The sequence below is a fragment of the Leptinotarsa decemlineata genome, unplaced genomic scaffold (genome assembly GCF_025532065.1).
Source record: "Leptinotarsa decemlineata unplaced genomic scaffold, Ldec_3_MD MMD2_tig00026336_RagTag_RagTag, whole genome shotgun sequence".
NCBI lineage: Eukaryota > Metazoa > Arthropoda > Insecta > Coleoptera > Chrysomelidae > Leptinotarsa > Leptinotarsa decemlineata.
Window position 1 is genome coordinate 12,746,248 of NW_027412692.1, and position 17,483 is coordinate 12,763,730.

Consider the following 17,483-nt stretch of genomic DNA (forward strand, 5'->3'; position numbering starts at 1 on the left):
GCATAAGCTGTTTTTCAAATCAACCTTACGAAAGTATACAATAAAAAACTATAATAATGACAAGTATATAATAGAAGATAAATTAACCAATACAATGATAAACACAATAATAAAAGCTTGATTGAAATGAATGATAAGCGTTTTTTAAATGTCATTATCGTGTATAGACTGAAGTCACTGGAATGTGGTGAAGACCAATCAATATCTGTTGTTCCATTAAATTCATTAGCTAATATCAACATGGCTGGGAGAGGTGCTCTAGTTGTAGATATTGACACAGGAATATTAAACATAGTTATATGTCGAGTACGGCGTGAAGTAAAATGCAACGGAATAAAGCATGGAATTTCGGGGAAATCGATACTATTATTGATGATTTTGTATACGAATATAAGAGATACCACAATGCATTTTGGTTCTGATGATGATATGTTGAATACGTTTCTCAGTCAAGATGCTCAAGATGCCATTTATGATATTTTTTTAATAAAACAATCGAATACATTTGTTTTGAACCTTTTCGATTCCCTTGAAACTACTTTTGCATTCTTCCGTACAAATTATGGAAGCAAACTTCAGTTTGCTTCAACTAGAGTATAGTAGAGTAATTTGATTGTATTTAAATTCAATAACATCTTCCAAGCGAGATAGTGTTAACATATAAATTTTTTTTATATTGGCCAGAGAGTGGACAAATAATAGTTCAATATATTATTATTGTGAATGCACATCTGTAAATGTACAATCTTTCAGCGGTTTTTTGAGCTGTTTTGAAAGTTTTGTAACGGTGTTAGGTTTGACTAGCTGTTCCTTTCGATTGACGAAATTGGGGAATGGCTCATACTTCCTTATCCCAACGTTCCTTCCTGCTTCTATATTTCATTTTTTGTTATTCTAATTTTTTCTGTTCATACTAATTTTATGAAATATCAATTTCAAATCATTACCTCTGTAATTTTAATTTCATTTTTATTCAACTCAATGGTACGTCCAAGGTGTATTCAAAATCTGACTCACTTTTGAACAAAGTTGGTACAGTGTATAATAATGTTCATATTCATTTTTACCCCATTCAAGAAAATGAGGTTATATCTGCAACTGCTCCAATGTAGGAGCATTGGCGAAATATTCAACGAGAATTTTTAATTCATGTGTGATATCTGGAACATTCCCAGATATTTGGAAATCAGCTGAAATATGTCTTGTATACAAAAGTGATGGAAAATCATATATAGGGAATTACAGACCCATATCTATTTTATGTATGTTTTCTAAAATTCTTGAGATTATTTTATATAATCGCATATATGCTTCTGTTCAACGGCAACTACCTCAACAGCAGCATGGATTTGTTATTAAGCGTTCGGAGGCATTAGATAACAATGGCCAAGTTAATGTTATATACACGGATTTCTCTAAAGCATTTGATAAAATTGATCATGGTAACTTGCTCAATAAACTGATGAGTTTTGTTTTTTCTAATACTTCCTGTCAGCTGATGCAATCCTATCTGATATGTAGCAAACAATTCATCTCCTATAACATATATAGCTTCTTTTGGTGTGCCTCAGGGCTACAACCTAGGTCCTCTTTTGTTTTTATTGTTTAATAATGACTTATGTGAAAGTTTAGCTTGTGAGCGGTTATGCTTCGCGGATGACTTGAAATTATTTTCTATAATTAAGGAAGTAGATGATTGTGTAAATCCTCAATCTCAATTAGAATTTCTTGTTGCTTGATGTAGCAATAATAAATCGAAACTCAATGTGGAGAAATGGAAAGTAGTGAGTTATAGTCGAAAAAAGAGGTTTATACATTCCCGTATGTAATACAGGATTCAGATCAAAGACCTAGGGGTAATATTCGATCATAAATTAACATTTGGTAGTCATATTTCACGAAAAGTTTTAGAATCTCTCAGAGCTCATGGCTTCATTGTTAGAAATTGCAGAAACTTTCATAATATTGAAGTCATGAATCTGTTATATTTCACCTACGTACGTTCGAAGATAGAATATATATCACCCCCATCTCTCTTTTTCTGTATATGGTATCTATAAATAATTTATATACCGCCATATCTTTATTGTAGCCATAATTTGTGAAGATTGAACAATGTCGAATGCCTGTTGATGATAGGTTACACATTTTTGTATGTCCATCGATGTAAGGTAAGTATCTACATGCGACCGTTATTCTCATATAATGATTAAAGAACTCAGTAACAGTCTCCATATTGATATCTCCAATTGAAAAATGTTCAGCTTGTCAAATATAGAAATAGTTCAAGATCATAAATTTCCTTCCGTCATGCAGGAAAAAAGCGAAAACTCAACAAACTTCTGAGCGAAGACAGTTGAAATCACAAGTACATATCCGGCGTCAATCACCGTGAATCTCAGTTACTTAAGGTGTCCGTTAAATCTAAAATCCGAGCTATCCGGCTAGAAACAAAAAGCGACAGGTTTTCAGAAGTTTGAACAACTTTGAAGCTGTTCCTCTATTAGGTCCCCAGTTTCTAAATTACTTATCCAGGCGTGTCAGGTGTTTCAACACTTTGTTAGAAACTTGGTCTTCTTCAATTCGTTTGTACATAATTCATAATCACTTCTACTACTCAATCCTTTCTTCAATGTGGTTGTCCAAGAGAACAAATTTCATCATCAATTTTTCAATTATTGTCCTAGTTGCAATTTATGAACGATGTATCTACAATGTAACAGTTTTTTATCATACATTCAAATATATTCCTAAATTTCTTAATCGAAGTTGTTGGCCATTCTAACTTCCACTGCCTCAAAGTATCCGCAACAATATCATTTCATAATTTTTCAATAATGGTGAGACGTCCATTGCTTATTTGAAGTATCCTTCGGCAATATCCGATATATATTCCTGAAAAAAGTCCTGCAGTGCATCAATTCTGGCCTGCTGTTGTTCGTCTGTTCTAAATTGTTGGACATGAGTCTAGATAATCCTCCAGGAATTGTTTCAATGATCCTAGGTTGGACACTGTCTAAAACAGTTCCTGATATATTATTTACCTCTGACAGAAATGAATGCATTCTTTTGCATGAGGCTGCATATCTGTTGGTGACATATTGATGTCTCGATCAAAATGGTCTAGGTACTGTTATAAAAAGACTCAACAACAATGGATAGAGATATTCACAACATCTCAGAAAAATTCAGATGAAGAAGTACAGCGAGGTCACCCTGTACATGTCTAGAAATCGACAGACTTGACAGGAAACAAGTACAAAAGAGTGGGGAATTTAAAATTCAAAATTTTTTGTACCCAAATTTATTAATATTCATATACAGGCAGAGGTTGTAAATTAATGTCAAATGAAAACAAAATGATATCTGTTTGATGAATTTGAAAGAGACATCGTAAACTTTTTGTAAATATCTAGAAATGATAATAAGTTTGAATATTATTGTTGTAAACCACTTCCCTAGTTACGGACATCAGATGATGCTTATGAAAAATGTTTATATTCAGACGTAAGTGAGGTTAACCATTCATTTACATAATTGTTAAGTGGAGATGTCCATTTTGTGCATTTAGAAACTTGCGTTTCTAACAACTTAACCATGCAACACAGTCCCCTACGTCTCTGAGGAATGATTGATTCTGTATAGCCCCCTACGACTCTGAAGATTGTTTCTTCACAGCCCTCTACGACTGTGAGGAATATATCTGATAGACCAGAGCTTCGGAAAGGATACACCGGAATATGTCCCGTGGGGTCCAATAAAATCATTTAGGAACAAGTAACAAAATTGTAGAACAGATAGTTTTTATGATATCAAAGTTGAAAATTTGAAGTTATGAAAATGTATAGATGGTATCCAAGGAAGGTTGAGGATTTTCAACTTTTTTATCAACAAGAGGATTCTTCACAAGGCGACGAAGGTGAACGCCACGCAAAATTATTCTCTTCAAAAAATTAAATAAAATTCAATAGAAAAGTTAGGAAATCATATATAATTATATTGAATAATAGTAATTGAATGCAAGTATAATGAAAAACCAACCTGTGTAAGCCAGATCCAGTCCCAGCAGTAATGAAGAGGAATCCAGAGGTTGGAAAATTTACACTACACAACACATTGGAGGAAAACCAGGTATTAACCTTTTCCACATCAAAGATAAAATATATTCATGTATAATAAAATAAATTGTCCAAGAACAAAAACTGGACAATTGAATGAAATAATTGAATACAAGAATTTCAATTGATCACAAGCAGAAAATCACAGTGTCCCTGATTTATTAATTACTGACATTTCATAGACTATTAGTGCGTTCCGTTATTTACGAAGATTAGTTCGGTGTAGCCATAAAACATTCATAGAATTGTTGCTGTTCTCTTTAGACAATTTAAATTTTCACATTTAAATAAAGTGTTCTACATTTTCTCATATTCAGTTGTGTCTTTCCCAAATTTATTTACAGGAACACCTGCTAGTCAGATCATTTTGTGTCAGTAATAGTTATATTTGAGCCCGAATCCACCTGAGGTGTTGAGAAAAATCTCTATACATTGAGTTATAGGGATTTCAACTCAACAGTTTAGCCGAATAAAATTATCATCACATTAAATAAAGAAAAACACAATAAAACAATAATAATTACAAAAGTTTAACAGAAATAAAATTTTATTTCTTCTAAATACAATTATAATTACAAAATTTTTTTTACAAAAACCGCATCACATCGTATGATAGTACATAGAAGGCTCAATGGTGAAAACCAAGTTTCACTTGTTCTAAATACTTATCAAGTATTGACGCTTTTAGTTGATTGGGTTTCACTTTATCTGTTTTGATTGAAAATTCCACAGATTAGAATCCTGTAACTTTGAATTCCGATGCAATTTCATCTGGAAGATCTCACTGGTGACAATTAATTGTGAATCATTACACTCATCATAACTTTCAGAAAGTTTGTTCAATCATTGGAGATGGTCTTCCTGTCGATATGAATAATAAAGGTCAAGTGTAAGCCGGCGTGGATAATATATGAATCAGAAAAGACACTATCAAGACCAAAACACCACATGCAAGGTTATATCCAGGAAAATTTTGAGCTTAATAGGCTTAAGTTATCTGCCACTTACATGGCCATTTGGATTGCTGACGGTTAAACAAATCAAAGGAATGTTCAACCCGTAAGTATAAGATATTCAGTTGCCTCATTCAATTTTGCAGTTCATGTAACCAAACTCAAATTCGTCTCTGTGCAAAATTCAATACTTCACGAAAGGTCGTCTCTTCCATTATTGAGATCTCAAGTTGCATGTTTCAGCTCACCTGAAAGTCCTTCAATATTGATACACATTGAAGTGAATTATTTCAATCAGCAAATTATGAGCGTTGCAGTAAGACTGATTTAAAATGTGTAATCATTCAGGATTATCCGTTATTTAAAGGGAATTACCCTATGGAACTTTGGAATATGATAAATCATCTCGGGAAAGTTTAGGAAGTCGGGGCTGAAAGTAGGGCCTGAGCTTAAAATGTTTACATAATGGTTCATAATACATTTCAGAAATTGGAGAGTTGTTTCGAAGTCATATTAATTTTGAGATTAATGAAATATACGAGTATGTTTTGAAGTTCAGTATTTCATGAATCACAGTGAAATTGAATATAATAAAATATCGATAGATATTTCGCAAGATTTCAAGAATATTTTGAGAAATATCTGAGCAACATAAATATTACAACAAGTATAACTGAGGCACCAGTTAATCTCCGGGAAAACACTACAAAAACTAAAATAACACACTTTTGTCTATTTTCCACGGTAGTTCTATATTTATTGACTAGTTTCGTTCATCACACCATTTTGAAAACTGGTGAAGAAAGACTGATAAAGGTTAGATAAGGACCCCAGAAAACCTTTAGCAACACCCGACATTCTAACCCCTAATGTTAGAAGTCTGAATAGTGATACTGTAAATACTCTTGAGTCTGACATTCTCATTAATAATAAGTTTAAATTTTTATGTTTTAACGAAACTCATACAACTACTGGGTTTATTTTATCGAAAAAAATTTTAGGATATAATTTGGGTAGTTTTTCTTGTAGAGGAAAATTTGAAAAAGGCGGTGCTGCTGTATATGTCAGAAATGATTTAAACTACAATATAATTAACTTAAAAGAATTCTCTGTTGAAAAATCATTGGAAATCTGTGGAATTTCCTGGCGAAACCCTTCAAATAATAAAACTCTATTAGTACTGTCTTGTTATAGATCACCTGATGGTAACTATGATATTTTCATCAACAATCTTTCCATTATACTTGATAATCTCTATGAACCAAATGTTGATATAACTCTAGCTGGTGACATAAACCTGGATTCCACCAATAACTCACGTAGCGTACAACAATTTCTCAATTTGGAAAATATGTTCACAAGCTTTGGTCTCAAATCAAAAGTGGACGGCCTACTAGACTAACACCTAATTCGCGTAATATAATAGACCATGTTTTCACAAACATACCGAACACTGTAATATGTATTCTAGATAATACAATCTCCGATCATACCTGATGACCTGATGACGTTCCAATGTTTCTAATTAAGAAAAGTCTACCATATATTATATATCCACTCACTTACTTAGTCAATCTGTCTTTTACGTTTGGAGTTTTTCCTGAAAAACTGAAAATTGGTAAAGTTGTACCAGTTCATAAGAAATCTGAAGCTCATCTTTTAGAAAATTACAGGCCTATCACTGTACCCTCTGGTTTTTCAAAAATCTTTGAGTATGCATACTTAGAGAGATTAATGAATTTTGTTGAGAGTCATAAAATTATTTCTTCTTCTCAACACGGATTCCAATCTAGAAAATCCATCATAACTGCCATCTCAGCATTCTATGAGAAAATCTTGGAAAGTATCGAATGCGGCGAATGCCCTGTTGGAATATTCTGTGATCTCAGTAGGGCATTTGACTGCGTCGACCACATGATCCTGTTAAAAAAAATGTATTCATACGGCATGCCTTCAATTGGATTGAGTCCTTTACTAAAAACAGAAGACAGTTTGTCTCATTTACCGATCACCAGCGTATATTCAAATCTGGAACTCAAACTCTGGAAATTGGGGTCCCTCAAGGTTCTGTTTTGGCACCTTTATTATTTATATTATATTGTAATGATATGAATACTGCAGTCGCTGAGTATACATGCATTATGTATGCGGATGATACGTCATTATTAGTGTCTTATAAATGCGACATTTCTTTGAAGGAGGAGTGTAACCGGTCACTAAATAATTTAGTTTTATGGTGCAACTCCAATTCTCTGTTTCTTAACTCTGAGAAAACTTTTTCTATTCGATTTCACCATCGACAAAAAACTTGTTCTGACATCAAAATAGATGCCAACAACAGGATACTTTCTAATGTCACTGAATGTAAATTTCTAGGGCTTACTTTAGACCACTGTCTGAACTGGAAAGGACATTGTAGCCAACTTACCTCCAAATTATCATCTACCGCATATTTAATGAGAAACCTCAGAATGATTTTAACCAGTGATCAAATACTGAATTATTACCATGCTCATGTAGAATCGCGAATTAGATATGGCATTTGTCTCTGGGGTGGTTCTTCATCAGCGCAAAGTGTTTTTGTCGCACAAAAAAAATTCTCCGAATCTTGGCAGGAGTTGAACGTCAAACATCATGTAGAGACCTTTTCAAGCAATACAAAATATTAACTCTTGCGGATATATTTATATTTGAAATGTGTGTTTATATTTATATAAATCAATCAAAGTTCGAACGACATAGCTCCTCTCATAGTATTGACACAAGAAATCGTAATAATTTCTATGTGAAACCCTATAAATACAACCTAACTGGCCGGTCCCTTTTTTACTTGGGATTGAAAATGTTCAACAAGTTACCTTCTTTTCTCAGAGAAATTGACAGAATCCATGTTTTTGAATTCAATTTGAAAATGTTTTTATTGAATTATAGTTTTTATACCGTGCAAGAATTTTTTATTGTGACTGTATGATCTTCTTGATTGTATTCATTCATATAACTGACTATTCCAATACATGTTCATGTCTTATGGAAAATAAATATTATTATTATCACCGTAGTGTGCGCTGGTCAGGCCCTATCCCCCGAAGCCCCGATACATTCGGGAGGGCGCGCCAGCATAATCAACCAATGACCACTCCCCACACCGTGGGGTAAGTGATCATTGGGTCCGAGAATCATGTGCCCTGAGCAAACGCAGTGAGCCAAGAATGACAGCCTTCTGCATCTGTGCGGCTAAGATTTCTGCCTTAGTGCGGCAAGCCGGTATGATTTTGAGATTCGAGAGTAGAGAAGACATCATTCCACCAAGGACTCCAACAATCAGAACGACCATCTTATCAGAGTGATCTGGATAGAGTCTGCGGAGTTCGAAGAGAAAATCTCGTTATTTTATCCGTTTTTCCTCCTCTTTTCTGACGATATTCGTCTCGCCAGGAGCTGAAAACTCCACGACAAATATCGTTTTGGTCTGGTGGTCGAGAAGGACTACATCAGGCTTATTAGCTTGTATGAGCCTGAGGGTGGGAAACGAATAATTCCAATAAATTCGGCACTTCTGGTTCCCCACCACGGATTCAATATCCCCCGGAGCGTAGGGCAACACCGGTGTCTCGTCAATACCGTAAGAGCGCCGTAGATGGGCCGCGTTATGTCGATGGATATAGGCCGAGACCGCATATGCTGGACATGCTGATAGCAAGTGCATTAGGGTCTCGGGCGCCTCGCGGCAGGCCCTGCACCTTGTGTCAGGAACCTCTATATCCATCACGCGACTTCGGTAGACTAAGGTGTTGAAGACACCATCCTGGCAAGCCATGATGAACCCCTCAGTTTCCGACTTCAGCCCACTCAACCTGAGAAAAGCGAACATCAGGCGCTTTGATAAGCCAAGGTCTTCAATATTATTGAAGAAGACCCCATGCATTGGCTTATCCCTGTGTCTCCGCAAAAGTAAGGTGATCTCTGCGGCTTTTATCTGAGCTTTTTGCTGAACGGGTTCCAACTCGGTGACAGAGTTGTAGTCACCTCGTTCAGAGTCGAAAACTATACCGAGTTCATCAGCTGCTCGAGCAGCTGCCCTAAGGAGAAATGCTCGAATTCCTGCTCTCTCATGGTCACGGACCATGCAGAGAAGGGGATCCGAACTCCTGACGACTTTACAGGCTGTATCCAGTACCATTCTGTCATGTAGACACTCCAAACTCAAAAGTCCACGACCTCCCTGTTGTCGGGGGAAGTACAACCGGGGAACGGACGATTTGGGATGCAAACTCCTATAAAGATGCATCATGTTTCGGGTCTTTACGTCGAGTTGATACAGCTCCTCCCGAGTCCACTTCACTACTACAAACGAGTAGAGTAAGATTGGAACGGCAAGCATATTTGTTGCAGCAACTTTGTTCTTCCCCGACAGCTCCGATGACCAGATCTGTCGAAGTTTGTGCTGATACTTGCCGCGGAGAGAGTTTTTCACTGCGGTTACCTCTTGTGAGTGGCGTTGTTCCACCCCGAGGTAAGTATACGTCTCTCCGGCATCCAGATGGTGTAGGATGCTTCCATCTACGAGCTGCACATCCTCTCCGTAGTCCCCGCATCGTCCTCTTCTGAGATGAACCATTGCACATTTGTCTATCCAGAATTTCATACCGATAACATGCGTGTACTCTTCCACCACCCTCAAGGACTGATGGAGATCCTTCTCTCCAAAGGCATAAAGTTTAAGATCATCCATATAAAACAGATGGGTGACCTTGTGCCTCCGGTTTCCGGGGGTGCCACAGTTATACCCTCGAGTGTTTCTGAGCGCAGCGGATAATGGCAATAGTGAGATGCAGAATAGAAGGGGACTGAGGGAATCACCCTGAAATACACCCCTTCTGAAAGTGACCCACCCTGTTTGGACTCTTGCTTGACCAGATGTTATGGTGAAGCGAGTTCGCCAAAGTGGTATCAGTTGTTCAATGCATCTCACTATGTTGTCGGGTACCGCAAGGCATCTGAGCAAATGCAAGATGAGCTCATGCGAAATTGTATCAAATGCCTTACGGTAATCGATCCAGGCCATAGAGAGGTTACGCTTATATTGTATCGAGTCCTGCGTTACACATCTATCGATGAGCAGGTTCTCTTCACATCCAGCGACTCCTCTCTTCGACCCTCTCTGCTCATATATCCGTTCGAACACAACTGCGGTGAGTATTCGTGTGTATAATATGCTTGTAAACAACTTATAACACGAATTCAAGCATGTTATCGGTCTGTAATTCTTGGGAATCGACAAATCTCCGCTTTTGGGGATGAGAACGGTCCGCCCCTCTACAAACCAATCCGGAATCGGCTGCTCTCCGTCCAGCCATAAGTTGAAAACTCTGGCCAGATGGCGGTGGGTATTTGGTAGATTTTTCCACCAATAAGTGTTTAGCCCATCTGGGCCTGGAGCAGCAAAGTTCTTGGAACCAACAAGGGCTCTTCGAACGTCATCCGGGGTTATCGGGTTGCGCAGTTCATTGAGCTCAGGCTGTCGAAGCTCTCTGTTGAAAGCTTCGAACTGCGCTAGGGCTGGAGTGTCTAAATTGAGTGGCTGCGGGTGTTCATAGATATCCTTCCAGAAGGATTCCACCTGATCAACAGTCGGCGGATTATCCACAACACGTGGAGGCTCTTGGAATAAGCGAGAAGGTTTTCGCGGAACCTAAGATTTTCCGCGATACTTCTCGCTCGCCTCACTAGTGACTTCTTAGCAGCCACTAGCATTCGTATCCTATCAAGGCAATGCTGTTTGGTGGTCAACAGCACCCCTTGGCTTAGAGTGTGATGGATACGTCGTAAATTGGCGGCTATTCGCCGCACTGCGGGCGTGAAAGGCCTATTGGCCGCCCTGTAGTCCATCACACATTGGATACGAGACGCGTGTTGTCTCGCCGACGTGATCTTAGCCTCCATCTTGTGTACACGCCGTTCAATCTTCCGAACCGCAAGGCCGGGATTTCGTCCTTCCGATTCGGAAAGCGATTGGACGACGTTATACACGGCGGTGTTGATTTACCAGATGTCAGCCTCTTCTGTTAGAACACTATGAACCTCCGCATCCAAACAAGCCAGTTCTTGTGGCTTCAGGGGCCTAATTCTGTGAAGCGCCCTGCCTGTTCTGATTGTCGTCTCCATTGGTGGTATGGTGCGAGTCTCCTCTCCAGCCGTGCCAACGGGTGGTAGAACTGCCACTTCTACCACTTCGTTAGCAGACTGGGGAGGAGCTATATAGCCCTGCCGCCGAAGATAGAATACGTAATCCCTAAGATTTTGGGCGGAAGAGGCGGCATGCTCCGGATGTGTTTCACACCACAGAGCATGCAATCTCGCCATGTACCCTCTTCGCGCGGGCTCACTACTCTCGTTGCAATGCATAAGGCTATCTCTCAGCTCATGCGTCCACTCAAAGCGTCCGTTGTCGTTGCCAGGGTTGTTGTCGGTAGGCAAATCATCGTTATGGGCCCCACCACCTTGCCTCTGACCCCTCCGAGCGGGTCGATTGTGGGGGCCCCTTCCTTGATCACTGGGAACCAAGTGTTGGGTCCACCGGGTGGTTAGCCCTGTGGACCCACGGCCGGCACCGGAAGGAGAATAGAGTTCTCCTTCCCGGGTGCGCCTGGGCTGCCGGTCCGGTTTTGCACCAGTTGCTCGGGTAAGTGGTGTCGCAACTCACCAAAGGCCAAGGGTGTTAGTGGCCATCCCTGCTTATTCGAAGTATTTTTTGATGAAACTCAAAATTACTATGCAAAAGTATAAAGAGAGCAAATAGAAATGGAGATCACAAGGATACTTCCAATAGAAGGCAATAAACATTAATACAATCTGGCTATCTGTCCTTGATAGAATACAAACAATGATAGGAACCAATCTATGTTCACCAATAATAATATGAAATCGGTCAACTCAAGAACAGTCGTTCCAGGTATACAGTCCATTTATACTTGACGTTGATCATCGTCTTTTGTAGAAACCTCGTGACCTGAATTGATTTATGAACATTTCAACGTGACGAATGTGATTTTAGCACATTCGAATACGACCTGAGTTAGGGGTATCAACATAGTAGTATGAAAATTAATTTTCTCCCTCGTTTGTGCAAACGACTTTCCCGACTTTATTAAACTTTGCAAAATCGATAAGATAGCGCTAGAGAAAAATTAACTCATGGAAACTTTCCCGGGTTCGAAGGTAATCTATGAAAGTTAGTTTCGAGTCATTTTTATGCTATTATATAGACTTTTTCTCAGGTGAATTTTAATATTAACATTGAACGCGATGAAAGGAATATTCAGTCTTTTGAGAAAACTTGCTAGGCGGAGGATTATATGGAAGATTACTCCGGATGGAACTTTGAACATGAGTAGTTTAGTCTGAAACTTGCATATTGCGATTTTTAATAAGGTGATGAAATGGAAGAGATGCAAATTGCAATACAAAAATGGACTGAATTATACAGAGTGGAGCACCCTCGATTTCATTATGTGTATATTGATTAGAGATACTATTTACCCAACTATAACCGTTCTCGAGTTATTCCTATTTCAATTCATAATTTACCATTATGGAAGCTAACATATGCTCATTATACCACAACCGTATTACGGCCAACAAGTGTAATTCGAGCCTTCATGGACTAGATATATACAAATATGGTTCATGTGCTGTTATGAATAGACCATTAACAAGTATTTATCCTCCGGGAGGTAGAATTTCCTAATTCCTCGCCTCAGGTATATTCATTCTTAACAACGTAGTCAGGGAAGCTAAGTGATGAAAAGATAAAACTTTGGGTAACATTTTGTTTAATGGTCGCACGAGCTCTACTCTCGAAAAGTGGAGGGATTTGAAAGAGAAGAGTGTGCACATCATATTTTTCAGGTTTACTGTCTTTTGATGGTTGCTTTCTATACGTTTTTTAATAACCACTGACAACATAAATGATTTTGAGCTCATCATTAGTTTGCTGGATGTTTTGAGCGGAATTTCCTTACTACTACATAAAATGAATGCATATGAAGTCAGAGGTGTAGCTCTCCTACTAGGAGATCTAGGAGACAGCACAACGTCTGATTTAGAGCCTATAGTCAACAGTGTTCTTCAAGGATCTGTGCTAGCACCTCTCCTATTTACAATTTTTATTGATGACCTTTTTTTGCACCAGTGATGTGACGTTTATGCAGATGAAACAGTCTAGCTGCAAAAACGGTTTAACGCGCATCTTTCCAAACTTGATATGAAGAAAAGGCAGAAGTTATGATTCTCTCCCAATAACGCGACCGCAGAAGAAAAACTGACCAACTACTTCGAATAACTTTGGGTCAATTGGACATTTCATATGTTTCTGATAGAGTGAAAACAACTGACAATAGTTCACTTGAGTCTCATTCTGAGTTCAAAGGTTCCTCTCAATCATACTTTTGAATTATCCCCCTTCTCACGTTGTAATAATGGTGACAGAACCCGATAAAACGTAACAAAACAGTGTTTAGGTATAGATATAGAAAATTCCAATGAAAACAAATAAAGGGAAATCCCTTGTGATTGCTAACGAGGTGAATTTCCCAATAATAAAACCAAAACCTCTTCTTCGTGGAGAAACATCGTTGAATCTCAATGAATATATTAATTTAAATAAGCAATCCGCAGTTGATTCACCCAATGATCAAGCTATTCTTTCAATATATGATTGGAAACAGGCCGAAAGTAGAAGGAATAGTAATAGAAGGGGATTATGGGTAGGAAACAATGAAGAAAATGTTGCTATTAAAGGAGTACCACAACATGTGTGCATGTGTGCATGTGTGCAGAGTGGACAGAGTAACTACGGTTGCATCCCTCATAGCATTTTTCAAGAAGAATTTTCCATGACTTCTAAGTTTCCTGATGTTTACTCATCCTTTGAAGTGAGAATTTGAAAAACAAAACTTCAGAAAGGTTATGAATCTGAACTTGTGGCCCTATGGTGCATGTATCAGCCGTTTTTCAGAACGCAGGACAACGCCAAGGCAAGAGAAAGAGAGAGAAGAAAAAGATAAACATTGATCTAGACTATGAATTCATTTGAAGTCTTCGAATTTTAGATTTTGTTTCGAATTCCAAATAGTATGTTCTGAATTTGAAATTATTTTTATTCAGGTTTCTTTTTCTTTCATGTAGAATCAAGTTGCACTTTGACTATTCCTATAAAATGTCCTATTGTCTACTGGAAAATAAAGGTAATATCCTATCCTATCTTAACTGTGTATATGCAATAAAATTTTAGTTTATTTCATCAGTTCGGACTTCTATCGTCTAATATAATATAAATTGATTTGATAACCCTGAAAAAAATCAAAAATATTAACCGAAAATAACAATTTCATTAAACAAAAAACTGAAATTACAAAGAAATAACATACAAGCAACAACCAAACAAATAAAAAATTGAAATATCAATGAAAGCTGAAAAAATTGAACACCAACGTTCCTATCGAAGAAGCACTTCAAATCATATAGGAAAAGCTATCTGAAGATGGAGACCTGAAAAATAGAACAAACTTACCAATACAAGTAATTATAGAATCACTAGGATGCTGTGTACGAAACTGCTACTTCCAACTGAAGGACGAATTCTTTACGCAAGATGAGGGACTGCCAATGGTATCGCCACTTTCACCTGTTGAAGCCAATTTATATATGGAGTGGTTTGAAACTTTGGCCATTGAAAGAGCCCACAAAAAGCCCCGAGTCTGGTTGAGATACGTAGACGACAACTTCATGATATGGAACCATGAGAATGCAGAACTAGACACTTTCCTGAAGCACATCAACAACGCAAGGCCTTCCGTCACTTTCACAATGGAGAAAGAATTGCATTTCTGAGACGTATTGGTGAAGAGGACCGACACTAAATGGGAAACATCTGTATATCGAAAACCCACTCACACAGGACAGTATCTGAACTAGAAATCCAACCACCATCTATCGACTAGGACAGAAATCATCAAGACTCTACTGGACCGTATTTTTGGGCTCTGTAATATAAAAGAAGGTCTCGAAAAGGAACTACGCATCATCGAAAATGACCTTCAACGAAATGGCTATTCCAAAATTATGGTAGAACAGGCCTCAGCTAGAAGACAGCAAGAACTCCACAAGGAAGAGAAGTCGCCACAACCAGTACTTGTACTTCCCTACATCAGAGGATTATCGGAAAGGATGAGACGGATTAGGTCCAAGTATAACATCAGGACTTGCTTCAGATCTGGGAACACTATCCGTAGCAGCCTCACGAAAACCAGGCCACCAAACGCAGACTGCGATTCCAAGAATTGCATTTACCGGATACCCTGCGAGTGCGGAGAATCATACATCGGTGAAACTAAGATGCCATTGAAAGTACGCATTGCTGAGCACAAGAAACACACACAGCGAGGAAAAACCAGCAAATCCAGAATAGCAGAGCATGTTTGGACTCATCAACACAACATCAAGTGGGCTCAAGCTGAAATCATCCACAAAGAGGAACACTGGTTTAGGAGGAAATTCAAAGAAGCCGCGTATATGTTGTCCAACAAAGCATTCAGTCAAGCTAGCGTAGAGATACGTAACATATGGAAACCTCCAATCAAACAAAAAACGACCAAATCTCGCCAAACAGTCATCTCCCGCCAAAATCAATCAAGTGGAAAAAGATAAAAGGTGATAGGTGAAAGCACTTGAATGACCTATAAATAGTCAGATTTCGGAGAAATAAGTCGAGTTATCACCAGAAGACGATTGTGGATACTAATAATCGAAACGTTGTTACATAACTTGGTTTGAAATATTTCAATTTTTATTTTTTCATTTTTTGTTAATAATATTTTTGATTTTTCAATTTTTTCAGCTTTTATTAATATTTCAATTTTTTATTTATTTGGTTGTTGCTTGTATGTTATTTCTTTGTAATTTCAGTTCTTTGTTCAATAAAATTGTTATTTTCGGTTAATCTTTTTATTATCAAAGTGTTATCAAATCAATTTATATTATATTAAACAATGGAAGTCCAAACTGATGAAATACACCACGAAACATTGTCAACCACCTTCAAACAAAAATTTTAGTTCATTATCTTTTGCGAACTCACGTAGTTCAACAAAATTATGACCATGCCGTTGAAAAAAACAAGAAATAGTTTCACCACAACAAAGTTTTCGTTGAAACATGAATAGGCTTTGATGAAACTTTGAGTTCTTTCGAAAAAAAATAGAGAACATCTATCAGTGATATCTTCTGATTCAGTCATCGCCCGTCTTTTCACATGTTTTTCGTAACTCAAACAAAACCGTTGTTGGGAGGAGAAGATGTTCTTGCTCTCAAAGAGGATGATGTTACTAAAATGTTGGCGGCTGGAACACATCTTGGAACTGCAAATGTGGATTTCCAAATGGAACAGTATGTCCATAAACATGGCTTTAATGGAATTCACATTAATATAATTCCTAGAACGGACTATTTTAGCTACAGAACACCTTGATGAAGTGTAAGTCATTTCATCTCGTCCTTATGGACAACGTGTTGTTCTCAAATTTGCAGCACATACTGAAGCTACTTCCATACCAGGAAGACTTATTCCTGATGCGCTCACAAATCAGACTCAAGCTGCATTCAGAGAACCTCGTTTATTGATTGTTACTGATCCAGCCTTTGATCATCAGTCTATTACTGAAGCTTCTTATGTCAACATTCCAGTTATTGCATTGTGCAATACCGATTCTCCTTTGATATTTGTTGACATTGCTATTCCTGGCAATAACAAGTCTCCACACAGTATTGGTCTTCTTTGGTGGCTATTAGCTCGTGAGGTCCTTCGTCTTCGAGGAACTATTCAACGAGATACCAAGTGGGAGGTTGTAGTCGATCTATTCTTCTACATAGAACCTGAAGAGGCAGAAAAGATATAACAAGCTGCCAAAGATGCTGTTGCAGCAGTTGTTGAACCCGCTGAAATTGCTGCTCCTCTAGATCCACCAGCTGAGGTCCCACCAGTTGCTCCAGTAGTGGCTGGCGCAATCCCTACGTATACAGCTCGCTAGCTGTACCGCTGTACGGACGACTGAGCAGCAGAAGTTCAAGAACAGTGGACAGCTACAAATACTACACAGAAACCCGCTGTTGTTACCAACTGGGAAAGGTCCAGTGATTGGTAATAAAATTGTTCTTGAAAAACGACCTTTGATACATGATTTTGTATCAATAAAAAAACCCGAGCAGCACAAGAGTGTCGAAATCCTACTCGAAATGTAGGTCTTGAAATCTCAATGATCGTAGAAGATGTCCGATTTGAAATTTGAATAAAACATCACTTGGGTCGTCGGGACGCCGTGACTGGTTTTGCATAACTCCAAAATAACCTGTCACC

At 38.0% G+C, this 17,483-nt stretch overlaps 1 pseudogene; it reads left to right on the forward strand.

Annotated features, from left to right (window-relative positions):
- The first annotated feature begins 16,382 nt into the window (after positions 1 to 16,382).
- On the forward strand, positions 16,383 to 17,157 carry LOC111512977 (small ribosomal subunit protein uS2-like; annotated as a pseudogene).
- The last annotated feature ends 326 nt before the right edge of the window (positions 17,158 to 17,483 follow it).